Consider the following 17,982-nt stretch of genomic DNA (forward strand, 5'->3'; position numbering starts at 1 on the left):
ATATCGGTGCTCAATACTACTCCCAAAATATAACTGATCTCATATGTTTAAAAAAAACATTTCGTCATCCTCAACATTAAGATTATTACTCAAACGGTTTCTCTTAAAAGAGATAGTACTCAAAACTCTTCATGAACTCTTTTGAAAATTGGTGTTTCATCTCTTCTTAAATGTAAAAACATTTATTCTTGGAAATACTTAGTTCCCATATATAATTTTGAAAAAAAATGAACTTTAATCTCCTCATCCTCAAACTCAAGTACTCGAGTCTTAAAAAAAGTTTTAAAAGATTGTAAAAGACTTCTCAAATGACTCAGAAGAACTCTAAAGACTTAAATCTTAACTCTACCTTAAATTTGAATTATGAATTCAAGGTTATGATTCAAGTTCTGAATGATTTCTCGATGTTTAGAGTAGTTAGAATCAATAGGGAGCAAAGGTACCTTTCGAAAGAACTCAGACGGGCCAAACGACGGAAAAGGGGTGGGGGCAGGCGACCCTGGTGCACTGAGTGGCGCAGTGCGCCAGCCCCTGAACTACAGAACACATGTTCTGGCGCACTGGTGGGGCGGCGCATCAGCCACTGCGTAGAACTACCCCATGAATTTTCTTTCTCTTTTTTTTTACCCAAATTCACCTAGAATAAAATGGTTTCTTCCCAATTCATTTAGATTCGAATACCTAACATAAGAACACAATAATCTACTAAAAAAAAACCCTCAAATAACTAAATTTCATGTCAAGAATTTATCAAAACCCCAACAATCAAGATTATGAATATAATTTCAAGAAAACTCATCAAGAACTCAAATCCTTCAACCTCAAGAAAGAAATTGCATTAAAATAGCATGATTGGTGTGTGGGTGAACGAACCCAACACTATGAGAACTCACATAACTCTTAGGGATCAAACCCTTGGCGAAATTCCGCAACAAAACTCAAGAATCTTGACGAACGCCTTGAACCTTCCCTCTCTTTTCCTCTTTTCTCTTCTTGAACTCTCTTCTAAAACCCTAAGCGTAATTAGGATTGTGAAAACTGAACCAAACCAGTTTAGACCCTTAAAACCTTACTAAAAACGTTTTAAGCTGAATGGGTAAGGAAAAGACTAAAATACCCCTCACATTTTTGGGTAACTTTCCTTAACTTGGTAGGCAGACTTCAAATAGGCATATTTTACTTATACAAACTCAAAACTTAGAAAACTTGGTGGCGTTGGAAATAATACCTTTCATTTGATATCTTATGGGCCACATAACTCATTATGTACCGAAAGTTATGACCTTTTGAAGTTGATCCAAAATTCACATCTTAAGCATAACTTGCAAAATTCTCAAATTGGCTCTTTCAAAATTAGTTCTTTCTATATTTTAGTTCTTTCTTAGGAGGGATGTTACAATATCTCCCCCTTGGGAACATTCATCCCCGAATGCGATCAATCTAAAGAAGAACTAATGATGGAAACAATCTAACACCCAACATGCAAATTAACACAACATTTCAACTTAAAAACTACCAAGAAAAGAATTGGTACCTTGATTTGGAATTTCTCCAGACTCAAAGAGATGTGGGTATCTCTTCTTCATGTCCTCCTAATCCTCCCTAGTAGCTTCCTCAACAAACTAATTCCTCCATAAGACCTTGACTGATGCTACCTCTTTAAATCCCCAACTTGCTAACCTGATGATCTAGAATCTGAATAGGTATTTCTGCATAAGATAGGCTATCCTTAATACCAATATTTTCAGTCGGTATAATAAGTTAAGGATTGCCCATACACTTATTAAACATTGAAATATGAAACATCGGATGGACTGCTGCTAACTCTGACGGTAGCTCCAACTCATAAGCTACATTGCCAATTCTCTTGGATATCTTGTAAGGATCGATATACCGGGGACTAAGTTTCCCCTTCTTGCCAAACCTCATAACACCCTTCATAGGTCAAACCTTCAAGTAAACCCAATCATCCACCTCAAACTCTAAGTCTCTTCTCCTATCATCGGTATAGGATTTCTGATGACTCTACACTATTATCAACCTTTCTTGAATAGTCTTCACTTTCTCCATAGATTGATGACCAAGTCTAGGTCCTATTAGCCCTCTCCATAGATTGATGAACCAAGTCTGGTCCTATTAGCCCAGCCTCACCAATCTCAAATCATCCAATAGGAGATCTACATCGTCTCCCATAAAGAGCCTCATATGGAGCCTTTTGGATGCTAGAGTGATAATTGTTATTGTAGGCAAACTCAATTAGAGGTAAGTGATCATCCCAAGTACCCTTGAAATTGATTACACACGCTCTCAACATATCCTCTAAAGTCTGAATCGTACGCTTTGCTTGACCACAAGTCTGGGGATGAAAATAAGTACTCAAATTTACCTTGAAACCCAAACCCTTCTTGAAAGACTTCCAAAATTGTGCACCTCTATCTGAAATAATGGACGTCGGAACTCCATGAAGTCTGACTATCTCTTGATTTTATAACTTGGCATAAGTAGTCTTTATTGGTAAAAAATGGGTTAATTTAGTCATTCGATATACAATCACCCAAAGCAAATCATGCTTCCTGTGAGACTACGGTAAACCAGTAATAAAATCCATATTGATCATCTCCCACTTCCATTCTGGAAGATCTATGTTTTGAGCCATACCACCGGGCCTCTAGTGCTCTACCTTGGCTTGTTGGTAATTCAGGCACTTGGCAACGAACTCTGCAATACTCCTCTTCATACTATTCCACTAATAGACTTCTCTCAAGTCACCACACATCTCTGTGGAACCCAGATGGATAGAGTATCTAGAGCTATGAACTTCCTCCATTATCTTCTCTTCAAGTTCATCTATCTTTGGTACACACAATCTACCTTGATACATCAACACTCCATCTCCTCCTCGTTCAAAAGCCATCGCTTTTTGCTTATTAACATTTGCCTTTAACTCAAGCAAAATAAGATCTTTGTCTTGTTTCTCTTTCACTTCGAACACTAGTGATGATTCAACCTCATTCATCACCACCACACGTCTTTCATTCGAATCCATTAACCGGACTCCAAATTGTGCAAGTCTGTGCACATCTTTGGCTAATTCTTTCTTGCCTTCCTTAACATGGGAAGTACTACCCATAGACAACCTGCTCAAGGCATCACCAATAACGTTAGCCTTACTTGGGTGATATAGAATACTCATATCATAATCCTTGAGTAACTCCAACCACCTTCTATGTCTAAGATTAGGCTCTTTCTGACTATACACGTACTGAAGACTCTTGTAATCAGTGAACACATCTACATGAACACCATACAGATAGTGACACCATATTTTCAAAGCGAACACTATGACAACTAACTCTAGATCATGTGTTAGGTAATTCCTCTCGTGAATCTTAAGTTGTCTGGAGGCATAAGGTATGACTTTGCCATTCTGTATCAACACACAACCTAGTCCAATTCTGGACACATAACAATACACAACAAAGCCTTATGTACCTTCTAGTAAGGTCAATATTGGGGATGTAGTCAACCTAGTTTTCAATTTCTGAAAGCTCTTCTCATAAGCTTTAAACCATTGAAATTTGGTTGCTTTCTAAGTGAACTTAGTCAACGGGGATAAAATATATGAAAACCCCTCGACAAACCTTCTATAATAATCAACCGATCCCAAGAAGCTCCTAATATCAGCTGGAGATGTTGGTATAGGCCAGTTCTGCACTACCTCAAACTTTTGAGTATCAACTTGAATCCCTTCAGGAGAAAAAAATTGGCCTAAGAATGCCACAGACTCAAGCCAAAACTCACACTTAGAGAATTTAGCATACAACTCTCTATTCTTTAGAGTTTGGAGAACTACTCTGAGATGACTAGCATGATCCTCCTCATTCCTCGAATAAATTAGAATGTCATCAATGAATACGATAACTAATATATCCAGATATGGCTTAAACACTATGTTCATAAGATCCATGAACATTGTAGGAGCATTAGTCAAACCAAATGACAGGACTAAAAAATCATAATGACCATAGTGGATCTTGAATATTGTCTTAGGAATATCACTTTTTCTTACTCTTAACTAATGATATCCTGATCTGAGGTCTATCTTAGAAAAATAGGTGGCACCTTGAAGTTGATCGAATAGATCATCAATTTTCATAAGAGGATATTTATTCTTGATAGTAACCTTGTTCAACTGACGGTAATCTATACACATTCTAAGAGAACCATCTTTCTTCCTCACAAATAAGACTGAAGCGCCCACAGGTGAGACACTTGGTCGAATGAAGCCTTTTTCAAGAAGATCTTTCAACTGCCCAGAACTCCCTGATGAATTTTCGTTCTCATTTTCTGACCCTAATTCACCTAGAATCGAATGGTTTCTTCCCAACTTAGTTAGATTCGAATAACCAACATAAGTACACAATAATCTACTCAAAACAACCTTCAAATCACTAACTTTCATCTCAAGAATTCATCAAAACCCCAACACTAAAGATTACAAATGGAATTTCAAGAAAACTCATCAAGAACTTAAATCCTTCAACCTCAAGAATGAAATTGCATTAAAATAGCATGATTGGCGTGTTGGTGAATGAACTCAACACTATGAGAACTCACATACTGCTTAGGTATCAAACCCTTAGGGAAATTCTACAACAAAACTCAAGAATCTTGATGAACGCCATGAACCTTCCCTCTCTTCTCCTCTTTTCTCTTCTTGAACTCTCTTCTGAAACCATAAGCATAATTAGGATTGTAAAAACTAAACCAAATCAGTTAAGACCCCTAAAACCTAAAAATGTTTTAAGCTGAAGGGGTAAGGAAAAGACTAAAATACCCTCACATTTTTGGGTAACTTTCCTTAAATGGATAGACAGACTTCAAACGGGCACATCTCCTTCATCTGAACTCAAAATTTAGCAAACTTGGTGACGCTGGAATGAGTATTCCAAGACCTTTCATTTGATATCTTAGGGGCCACCTAACTCATCATGTATTGAAAGTTATGGAAATTTGAAGTTCACCGAAAACTCACATCTTATGCATAATTACTTGCAAAATTCTCAAAGTGGTTCTTTCGAAAAAAATTCTTTCTATATTTTTAGCTCTTTCTAAGGTGGGATGTTATAATATGTATATACAAAACTATAATATTATTTTTTAGAAAAAAATTGATGAAACATGTTCCCTAGACTTGCGGTGCTTATAGCTACAAAAATATTATTGCATATAATTTACGACGAACACAAGTTCTAAGAATATTTCTATTGTTTTTTAAGCTTCACATTCAATTGTCATCAAATGAAATGAAACCGCAAAAGTAACTATATAGAATACAATGAACATAAGTGAAGACAGAAAACAATTAGAACAATTTTGTCTTCTTATAAAACAAACGGGAAAGGGTCTAAATTTCCCCTTAATTATTCAAATTGGTACAAAACTACCCTCCATCCACCTTTCGGCCCCCAAATACCCTTGGCGTCAACCTTTTAGTTCAGAAATACCCTCGATATTAACCCTCTGGCCCATATTTGCCCTTATTTTTAGCAACTCCCCTAAAGATAATAATTAAATTTATTTTTTTATGTTGTCTAATCTAATTGGTCCAAATTTAAACTATTTTCAAATAAATAATAAAAACCACATATAATTCATATTTTGACAAGATAAACTTGAAAATAATATTCAAAATATTATTTATTTCATGATATATTTCCACTAGTGTAACGACCTGTTTCCGTCGTTATAAAAATGCCAACGGGGGAAAATTTGTGACCGGAAAACTTTTTAGTAGTATTTGGATTTTCCCAACCTAGTCCAGATTTGGACAAAATCAGAGTCATTAGGGTGTAGGGAAATCTAGTAACAATCGAGTGATTTATTTATGATTATGATTACATGGGTGGATAGATAACTTTATTAAGGAATCTGTACGACGTTACATAATTGATTTCGAGTGAGTAGAAGTCCCAGAATTGATCTTAGCGTGAAGGGTATTTTTTGAACGTCGCTAGTTAGAGGTGTGTTGTGAAATGGGGGTATTGGATTTATTAAAATAGCTCACTAGTTCGTGCAAGTTACCTGGGCGGGAGTTTTTACCTCTCTAGCGGGACCGCTACAGCGGGGTTAGAGCTGTTGTGGTGGATTCAACACGACTTAAAGTCGTAAATAAACCCATAAACGACCTTATTTTTTAGTTTTCGATTTTTAGAGCTAAGGACCGAACCCCATGCGACTCCTAACAGTTTTCCACCATTCTTGAGGCTGAAGGTAAGCTTTTCACTCCCCGAATCCATTTTTCGATTGGTAGAACGTAATAGAATAGGTAATTAATGATGGCAGAGGGTTTTGATCCAGATTCTATGGTGGAAACAACCCTATTTTGGATAATTGGGGTCATGGGTATGAACTAGAGTTCATAGAATTGTTAGCAATTTGGGTAATTAGTGATTGTTTATTGATTCCTGTATTGTATTGATTGTTTGTAGACCAAGAACAAGCAGAACGAATCTGGAAAGGGAAGGATCAATTTTCTTAGGGTTTCAAGCTTGTTTCGAGGTAGGTGATGGTTGTGATTCTATGATTGTGTGATGTATGTTTGTTCTTGCTTCATTATGATACTTGTATGTATATGAATGTTACATTGTTGATCACACTTGATGTAAATGAGATAGAAGAAAGATGAATGCCATGAATCATGACTTAAATGTATGATCTTGAGGATGTATATGCTAATTGTCTGGGTTTGAATTTCATGAGAGGACCAATGATTTTAGATAATTGTGTATCTTGAGAAATGTGAAATTGTTCGTTGTTAGTAAATGTTGATAATATTGTGTATAACTATGGGATCGGTTGCCATGTTCCGACATAATTATTGGATCGGGTACCACGTTAGGGTATGCTAACTGTTTGGGTCTGGGTTCCATGAGAGGACCAATGATTTGATATAATTGTGCATCTTGAGAAATTTGAAGTTGTTCGTTGTTAGTAAAAGTTGATAATATTGTATATGTTCGATATATGCATGTGTTATAATGTTGTATTAACGTGCTTTCATAATTTAAATGTCTTAGTTTTGGTTTAATTGCTTGGTTTGGGTTGTAGTAGTGGTTATCCCACTGGAGAGTTAGTATGGGTGCCAATCACGATGGTTGGGGTCGTGACAAAGTTGGTATCAGAGCTTAGGTTGTTGATATCGATGTCCAAAAATGAGTCTAGTGGAGTCTCGTGGAACGGTACGAGGACGCCTTTACTTTTCTTCGAGAGGCTATAGTACTTTAGGAAATCTTTCTATTTCTCTTGTCTCCTTTCGTGCTATAACTTGATTCAAATTGGTATCTGCGGTTCAAATTGGTATCTAACCTACTTCACTCTTCTGTCCGCAAATAGTTAACATTAGATGCAACTGCGTCAGGCCCGCAGCTCCCGTCAATGCTCCAGCTGAGAAATCTGCAGTGAGAGGTCACGGTCGAGGCAGGGGTAGAGGAAGAGCTAGGGGTAGAGGCCGTGGAAGAATATCGTTTGCTGGAAATGGTGCTCCTATTGAGAATGCTCCTGTGAATGAGAACCCTCCTATGCATCATGAAGAGATTGAAGAGGAGAAGGTTGATATTGAGAAGGTTGAGGATGTGGGACAAGAGGAAGAGGTCCAGGCTGAGACTACCGATGTTCCCCGCATAGACCCAGTGTTAGCTCGACAGATCATGTCATTCTTGAAAGTGTTAGTTGGTCCTGGAGTGCTTCCGTCTGCTCAAGCAACTCAAGCTCCTACTAATCCTCATGTTGCTAGCATTGCATCCAAGGCGGGTGGCACTGGAGGTAATGATACTTTCTTCCATCCTTTGTTGGGTTTTGTTATGACTGGTAATGGGCATGAAATGTTGACTAAGTTTTTGAAGCTAAAGCCTCATGTGTTCCTTGGTTCTGAGAATGAGGATTCTTATGAGTTCATCTTAGATTGCTATGAGAGGCTTCATAAGTTGGAAATTGTCCATCAGCATGGGGTTGAGTTTGTGTCTTTTCAACTTCAAGGTGAGGCTAAGCAGTGGTGGAGGCTTATATGGAATGCATATCTTCTACTTTACCTCCACTTACTTGGACCCAATTTCATGCTCTATTTCAAGAAAAGTATATGCCTAGGACTTTGAGAGATCGTAAGAAAGATGAATTTATGGCTTTGGAACAAGGTGGTATGTTTGTGGCCGCTTATGAGGCCAAGTTTTATGCTTTGTCCAGATATGCTACGCAATTGGTGACTACTGAGGAGGAGAGGATCCGTTTATTTATTAGGGGACTGAATTTTGCGTTGCAAGTATTATCTGTTCATATGACTTCTGTAGGAAGGAGCTTTAATGAGGTAACAGACTATGTTAAGAAAGTGGAGGGGGTGAGATGAGATGGTGAAGCTAAGGCATGGGCAAAAAGGGCCAAGAACTCGAGTAACTTTCAAGGTTCTTATTCCAAGGGGTATGGAAGGCCAACACTTGCAGCCAAGCCAATTCAGTCTGCCATGCCCGCCTTTACAAGTAATTACTCGGGAACTCCATCTCATAATTTTCAGGATAACCAGGGAGTCGCGCCTTCGACAGGCGGCCGACCAGATTTTGATCGTACTTGCTACAATTGTGGAGAAACTGGGCATATGGGGAGAGATTGTCCCCACCCACGTGTGTAAGATGCCGCGCAGCAGCCTTCTAGAGCAGTGGTACCAGCGGGGAACGGTAATAATGGTCGAGGGCGTCCACAAGGTAGGCGATGAGGTAATCAGTGTGGCCGTGGAGGTAGAGAAAATGGTAACGGAGGTAGGGGTAACGTGCAACCAGGCAGTGAAGTGTCTCGTCAAGATGATATGGCTCAGTGTTATGTTTTTCTGGGCAAATATGAGGTAGAGGCGTTTGAAACGGTGATCACAAGTACTATTCTTGTTTGTGACTGGATGGCTAATGTATTATTTGATCCGGGTTGTACTTATTCATATGTATCCGTGAGATTTGCCTCAGAATTTGATATGATTTGTGATATTCTTGATGCCCCTATCCATGTTTCTACCCTAGTTGGAGAGTCAGTCATAGTTACCCATGTCTATCATGCTTGTCCTATTTTGTTTTTAGGTTTTCATACTTGGGCTGATTTGGTAATTTTGGATATGACTGATTTTGATATAATCTTAGACATGACTTGGTTGTCCCCCCTATCATGTTGTGCTTAATTATAATACTAAGTCTGTAACTCTAGAAATTCAGGGAAGGGAAAAATTAGAGTGGGAAGAGGTGTACAAGCCTAAGCGAACTAAGATCGTATCCTCCATTCGGGCTAAGAAATTGATAGGGCAGGCCTGTTAGTCTTATTTGGCTCATATTAGGGATGTTCAGATTGAAGCTCTATCCATTGATTTTATTCCTATGGTATCAGAATTTAGAGAAGTGTTTCCTAATGATTTGCCTGGTATGCTTTCGGATAGAGATATAGATTTTTGCATTGATTTAGAGCCCGATACTCGTCCCATTTACATCCCTCCATATCGCATGGCTCCGGCAGAAATAAGAGAGCTTAAGGCTCAAATCCAAGAGCTTCTTGATAAGGGATTTATTCATCCTAGTGCTTCCCCATGGGGTGCTCCATTTTTTTTGTGAAGAAAAATGATGGTACTATGAGAATGTGTATAGATTACCGGCAGTTAAATAAAGTAACTATTCGAAACAAGTATCCTTTGCCTCGAATAGATGATCTTTTTGATCAATTACAAGGTGCAACAGTTTTCTCTAAGATTGATCTAAGATTCAGTTACATCAATTGAAAATTAGTCTTGAGGATATGCCCAAGACGGCGTTTAGAACTCGCTATGGGCACTATGAGTTTTTGGTTGTCTTTTGGTTTGACCAATGCACCTGCACCTTTCATGAGTTTAATGAATAGGGTGTTCAAACCATTTCTTGATTCATTTTTTATAGTCTTTATTGATGATATTTTGGTCTATTCAAAACGTGAGGAAGAGCATGCCGACCATCTTCATATTGTTCTGGGTGTTCTTGGGAAACAAAAATTGTATGCTAAATTTTCTAAGTGTGAATTTTGGTTGACTTCAGTTGCATTCTTGGGACACATCATCTCTAAAGAAAGGGTAATGGTAGATCCTCAAAAGATTGAGGCGGTTAAGAATTGGTTTCGACCTAGCTCTGTGATGGAAGTTAGGAGTTTTGTTGGGCTCGCTAACTATTATTGTCGATTTGTGAAGAACTTTGCCTCCATTGCCAATCACTTGACTAACTTGACCAAAAGGGAGGTACCATTTGAATGGACTGAAAAATATAAGGAGAGCTTCCAAAAGCTCAAGACTCTCTTGACCACTGCGCCAATTCTAGCATTACCGGTTGAAGGTAAAGATTTTATTGTTTATTGTGATGCTTCACATTCTGGTTTGGGTGCTGTGTTGATGCAGATAAGAATGTTATAGCTTATGCCTCGCCTCAATTGAAGGTGCGTAAGAGGAATTATTCAACGCATGATTTAGAGTTGGCAGCGGTAGTGTTTGCTCTTAAGATGTGGCGACATTACCTCTATGGTGTCAAGTGTGAAGTATTTACTGATCATCGTAGTTTGCAGCATGTGCTCACTCAAAAAGGATCTGAATTTGAGACAACGAAGGTGGATGGAGTTACTTGGAGATTATGATGTGACCATTCAATACCATCCGGGGAAGGCTAATGTGGTGGCAGACGCTTTGAGTCAAAAAGTGGTAAGTATGGGTAGTTTAGCTTGCTTAAGTATAACCAAACGACCTTTGGATAAAGAAATTCAGACCTTGGAGTCTAAATTCATACAATTGGGCATCTCAGAAAGAGGTGGGGTGTTAGCTAGCATTGAAGTGCGAATGGTAAGGCACAAGAGACCACTCTTGATTCGGATGGTGTACTTAATTTTAAAGGGAGAATATGTGTTCCTAGAGTAGATGACTTGATTGAGAAATTGTTGGCAGAGTCTCATGGTTCGCGATATTTCATCCGGGTGTGACCAAGATGTATCGAGATTTGACGCGAATTTATTGGTGGCAGGGCATGAAGAAGGATATAGCGGAGTTTGTGGCAAAAGTGTCAAAATTGTCAACAAGCGAAGTATGAACATCAAAGGCCTGCAGGTTTGCTTCAAAGAATGCCAATTCTGGAATGGAAGTGGAAAAGAATAGCCATGAATTTTGTGGTTGGTCTTCCCAAGACTTTGGGGAAGTTTGATTCTATTTGGGTAGTGGTTGATAGATTGACCAAGTCAACCCATTTTATTCCGGTAATAATAGATTATAATGCTGAACAATTGGCTAAAGTTTATGTAAAAGAGATAGTGAGGTTGCATGGGGTTCCCCTCTCTATCATCTCAGATCGTGGTACCCAATTCACATCCAAGTTTTGGAGGAAATTGCATGACCAATTGGGCACACAACTCACTTTTAGTACATCTTTCCATCCATAGACGGACGGGCAATCGGAGAGGACCATTCAAGTGTTAGAAGACATGTTGAGGGCATGTGTGATTGATTTTGGAGGGCATTGGGATAAGTTCTTACCTTTGTGTGAATTTTCTTAGAACAATAGTTATCTGTCCAGCATTGATATGGCACCATTTGAGGCATTATATGAGAGAAGATGTAGATCACCCATAGGATGGTTGGAGGCTGGAGATGTGAAACCTTTGGAGGTTGATTTAGTGAAAGATGCTCAAGATAAGGTGAGGAGTATTCAAGCTAAACTTTTAGCAGCCCAGATTAGACAGAAGAAGTATGTGGATCATAAGGTAAGAGACATGATGTTTCAAACCATTGAGAATTTTCTTCTTAAGGTATCACCCATGAAAGGGTTGATGAGATTTGGTAAGAAAAGGTAAGCTAAGTCCTAGATACATTGGTCCATTTGAGATTCTTGAATGTATGGGACCGGTAGTGTATACATTGGCTTTACCTCCTAATTTATCGAGTTCATTCGGTATTTCATGTGTCCATGTTGAAGAGGTATCATGGCGATGGGGATTACATCATTAAGTGGGACTCCATTGTGTTAGACAAAGACCTCTAATATGAGAAGGAACCGATTGCAATCCTTGATCGTGATGTGCATAACTTGAGGACCAAGGAGATTAAGTCTGTGAAAGTTCAATGGAAGCATCGTCCAGCTGAGGAAGCTACTTGGGAAACCGAGAGGGACATGAGAGACAAGTATCCCCAATTGTTCGTCGATTCAGGTACTACTTCATTCTTTCCTTAGCCTATTTTTCCTAAGTTTTGTCATTTGGGGACAAGTGATGGGTAAAATGGTATCTATTGTAACGACTTGTTCCCGTCGTTATAGAAATGCCAACGGGGAAAATTTGGGATTGGAATTTTTTTTCGTAGTATTTGGATTTTCCCAACCTAGTCCAGATTTAGACAAAATTGGAGTCATTAAGGTGTAGAGAAATCTGGTAACAATTGGATGATTTGATTATGATTATTATTACATGGGTGGATAGATAACTCGTTAAGGAATCCTTACGACTTTACATAATTGAATTCAGGCGAGTAGAACTCCCAGAATCGATCTTAGCGTGAAGAGTATTTTCTGAACGTTCTTGGTTAGAGGTGTGTTGTGAAATGGGGGTCTTGGATTTATTAAAATATCTCACTGGTTCGTGCAAGCCGCCTTGGAGGGGGATTTTGCCGCTCTGGTGGGGACGCTACAGCGGGGTAAGGGCCATTGTGGCGGGTTCGACGCGACTTAAAGTCGTCAATACACCCTTAAACGACCTTATTTTGCACTTTTTGATTTTTAGAGCTAAGGAACGAACCCCAGGCGACTCCTAACAGTTTTCCACCATTCTTGAGGCTAAAGGTAAACTTTTCACTCCCAGAATCCACTTTTTTATCTGTAGAACGTAATAGAATGGCTAATTAATGATAGGGGAGATTTTTTATCTAGATTCTATAGTGGAAACAACCCTATTTTGGATACTTGGGATCATAGGTATGAACTAGGGTTCATAAAATTGTTAGCAATTTGGGTAATTAGTAATTGTTTATTAATTCCCATATTGTAGTGATTGTTTGTAGACCAAGAACAAGCGTAACGAATCCAGAAAGGGAAGGATCAAGTTTCTGAGGGTTTCAAGCTTGTTTCGAGGTAGGTGATGGTTGTGATTCTATGATTGTGTGATGTGTGTTTGTTCTTGCTTCATTATAATACTTGCATGTATATGAATGTTGCATTATTGATCAGACTTGATGTAAATGAGATAAAAGAATGATGAATGCCATGAATCGTGACTTAAATGTATGATCTTGAGAATATACTTGTGATTGTGATTGTGGTGTGTTAAATGGATCAATTGCCACGTTCCGGCATAACTAACTTGGATCGGTTGCCACGTTCCAGTATAACTGTGGGATCGGTTGCCACGTTTCAGCATAATTATTGGATCGGGTACCACGTTCTGGTATGCTAACTGTTTGGGTTTGGGTTCCATGAGAGGACCAATGATTTGATATAATTGTGCATCTTGAGAAATGTGAAGTTGTTTGTTGTTAGTAAAAGTTGATAATATTGTATATGTTCGATCTATGCATGTGTTAAAATGTTGTATTAACTGCTTCCTTAACTTAAATGCCTTAGTTTTGGTTTAGTTGCTTGGTTTGAGGTGTAGTGGAGGTTCTCCCACCGGAGAGTTAGTGTGGGTGGCAATCACGATGGTCGGGGTCGTGACAACTAGCCTATTTTAAATCAATACCTAATTTATTATAGCTCAACTCATAACTTGGGAAAAATCTAAAATGCGATTATGAATGTTCATAAATGACATAAAAATTTCTATTAATTATTCAATTGTCTTGTTCATTTCCCCTTTTATTTGTTTTATATTTCTTATTCTTAATTAGTATATATGAGACTCAAACTTGAAATGAACTTACAGGTTCATATTCTTTTAATTTATATTATTACCATGGAGGGATAGGTTGGGGAGAGGAGAAAATATTATTTTTATTCGTTTATTATAAATTTTGGGTACACACAAGAAAAAATGCTATTAAATTATCTTCTATCGAACCAATTATTTTTATGTATGAATGTACTCGTTATTTTCCTCCTGTTTTTCTCCATTGTTTTATCATTAGTTTTTAAAAAAAATTAAAATTTAAAATGGTACATTTAAGAAGAAAGGTCAATAATATGAGTTTATATATTAAGTAATTTTATTTTAACTGATAAGGACCTAAAATACCCTTATACTGTGAAATTTAGCACAACATTGCCCTTCCATCCACCTTTTAAGTGTGGAACGTTAGACCCTTCTCCGTAAAATAAATTCAAGATGAAACTATGCATTCATAACACTCAATGACAAAATTACAGTCTTACTTCCAAATTAATCTGCATTTACTTGTAACTATTGTTTTCCATTGCACTTTTAAAAAAGGAAAAAATATCATCTTTATCCTTTTGAAGACCATATATATATATACTTCATTGTCTAAATTTCCTTTCTTGAAATCTTGTTGAAATTTTCTTTTCAACATTCTCAAAAAAAGAACTTCTCTTTAATTTTCTGAATATTTGGCAATGGTTAATTTCTCGAAGAAAGAAGATGACATTGTTGTTGTTGGAGCTGGACCATCCGGTATATTAGTTTCAGCATATTTAAATAATTTGGGCATAAACAATGTTGTTTTAGAAAAACAAGATTGTTGTGCCTATTTGTGGAAGAAAAAGACTTGTGATAGACTTCATTTGCATCTATCAAAGGATTTTTGTTCATTGCCATTTATAACACATGCAACTTCATCACCTAAGTATATGCCGAAAAAAGAATTTATTTAATACTTAGATGAATATGTTGAGCATTTCAACATCAAGCCAAAATTCCAAACTTGTGTTGAATCAGCCTTTTACAACAGTGAGAAGAAATGGGATGTCAAAACAAAAAAATTGGCTAGCGGAGAAATTGAATTGTATGCTAGTGATTTCTTGATTTTGGCTACCGGAGAAAATAATGAAGGTTATATTCCAAAGATGGTAGGGATAGAAAATTTCGATGGTCAAATAATCCATTCAAGTGATTATATATCAGGTTAAACATATAAAGATAAAAAGGTATTGGTCGTTGGATCATGAAATTCTGGGATAGAAATAGATTTCGATCTTGGAAATTATGGAAGTCACAAATCAATTGTTGTTAGAAGTCCAATAAGTCTCTCTATCTCTCTATTCCTTATCTTTACTTTTATCTTTTTTTGTTTGCATACGTGTAGGTTTGTGTTTTTTGATTATTTATTAATTGATAATGGTGGTGTTCGATCAGTTTAGTTGTACATCAACTATTTTACATGGTACCTGTTACATTTTACTAGCATATGTATTGTTGAAACTCTATTCATCAAGATATCGGGTGTGAGTTTCTTGACCGTAAACACTAGGTCATACCCTTATGTGAAAGGGTCGGATTATGAACATGATTTCTCATGATTTTCACTCTACTTTGTTGACCACCCAGTCATATATACCCTTGTGGTATTTCTTATCTAAAAATAATTTTTGAATCAGCTTCACCTCCAATAATTTCCACTGAATCGTCATTTGTGTTAAATTTCACAAACATACTCTCTAAACACGATACAAAATTGAAAAAAACAACCTTGATTCTGAATTCAACGTTAATTTATTGAAATCGACTGTTCTATAAAAAGGGAATATTGGTTGACTAGAAACCGATTAGGAATATGGCATTGGATTAAATACAAAAAATTTGGATAGATATTTAAATTTCCCAAAAACATAAAAAGATCTCATTCTTCCATTTCTAAATCGCACAAAATTAGATATTTTAAATTTAGGTTTGCTTTCTCATCACGTATATTATATCGTGAGAAAAAGAAGATTAGGATTTGGAGAGGTAACTAGTTTTTTTAGTATAAATAACCATACATATAGTTAATTCGTTCAATCAACTCATATTTTTTTCTCCTTTGAGGAACAAAGTTTGAACAAAAAGAACCAGAGTTTCTTTTTCTTACAAGTAGAAACTTGATTTTTGCTAAGTTTGTCTTATTAACAATTTTATACTTCATCATTTTCACTTGTTGCACAGATAACATAATTTATTTTTTAAGATTTTGAATCTCATACTTTTGAAGAAACTTTTCTATAGATGTCAGTTAGATGACTTGATAAATGATGGTACAAAAAATTATTTACACTAACTATATATGAAACTTAGATTCCTTATTTAATTTAATCTTTCATGCATTACCCATATATATTTCTTTTTTAGAACCCTTGCTAATTCCAGTTACAAACTTTGATCTATGTTTTATTTTACTTTAATTTTCACGCCTCAAGGCTACACCCTAAACATAACACAAGACCTAGGATCACAAGTGACCCCAAGCTAACTCTAAGTCTCACATAGCACCAACATACTGAATATATAACTATGATAGGAGGAAGCATAAATAATAAATGAGTCACAAGTAAAGGACTCCAAATGAAAAGCTATCTCAACATCTGGGGAAACAACCCCAAAACACTTAACACTGTATCTATGTCTGAAATCCTCTACCACTAATGAGATGCTGGGACAAGTCCCCAGCTAACTCAAAAAAATACCGAAAGATTGAAATTAAGCTAACTAAACCAAACATAAGGAAATACCCTCGATCTATGAGGACTCACCACTAAAGTTGCTGAGTATGGGCTGGAAATCGTACTAAGCGTGATCTGGATGCTGAACGCCTGAACCTACATCATAAAATGATGTAGCACAAAGTATGCGTCAGTGCTTTGAATGTATTTAGCATGAATGATAAAGATACTAAGCTGGACGATATAAACAAAACAATATAGTACTCACAATATAGATTGAGAATGGAAATATGTTGTACTAAAGTATAACTGAAAATTGAGCTAGATGCAAAGACCAAGTACTAATCATGAATATAATATGCTAAACTAAATAGTGACTTAAATGTCAATAACATGGTCAATGAAATAAGATTATGAATGTGGGAGCTACTATTAACCGACATAAACCACGTGAGCTAAACGTGGAGTCCGATGTATACGCCCCATCGAGAGGACCCAATATACCTTGCTTGGGGTATAGAGGCATGGATGTGGCACGATCAATAAAACTAATGCCCAACAGAGGGGACTTCTGAACCTACGTTTGCATGTAATTCTGGGACTGTGAGGGTACGATGAACCCTAGTCCAACTCAGTTCTAAGTCTTCTCCCAACTGAATATGTATATATCTAAAATGCAACTGAAATACTAAGTAGCTCAAAACACTAACTTGCCATCTAAAAAGGTAACATAAATATACTGAAAGATATGGCATTCGAGTTCTGAAGCATGATTTACTGATTGATCGGCCTAGAAGGTATAATCATGAGTACTGATAATTAATACAAGCTAGGGTTCGGAATTCTATGCATAGAACTATGCAAATTTTCCAAGAAACATGTTATTTAGAATCGTGGAACCATAGCAACTAAAGTCACAATGAATCTCCAAGATTTTGTAAACCCTAGGTCTGAACAATTTATAATAACTTGAAGAACTGACTGAATTCTAGGGACCTAATGGGTGAAAGGCAACCACTAGTGAAATCCTACATACCTGGTGACGAAAACTACGGAGAAATGTTTTGGATTTCGGGGCTGAACTTGAAGAAGACCTCTACTTGTTCTTGGGAAAACTATCACCTCTTTTGTCCTCTTTTTCTTTCTTAGCTAGATGATTTTAGAAGAATGAGGGTTCTGGGTAGTTTCTCTCTAGATTATTAGGCTTAGACAGAGTAAGACGACGTAGTTTAGGCACTAAACGACGTAGTCTAATTACCAAACGCATAGGGGAAAATACAAATGTGACTCTGACTTAAAAGCTAACGAAGTTACTTCAAGACAGGCTTCACGGGCCGTCTAGTGCACCACGGCCTGTCAAGTGGGCCGTGAAGATGCTCTG

Source organism: Solanum tuberosum, unplaced genomic scaffold (assembly GCF_000226075.1).
Source record: "Solanum tuberosum cultivar DM 1-3 516 R44 unplaced genomic scaffold, SolTub_3.0 scf00124, whole genome shotgun sequence".
NCBI lineage: Eukaryota > Viridiplantae > Streptophyta > Magnoliopsida > Solanales > Solanaceae > Solanum > Solanum tuberosum.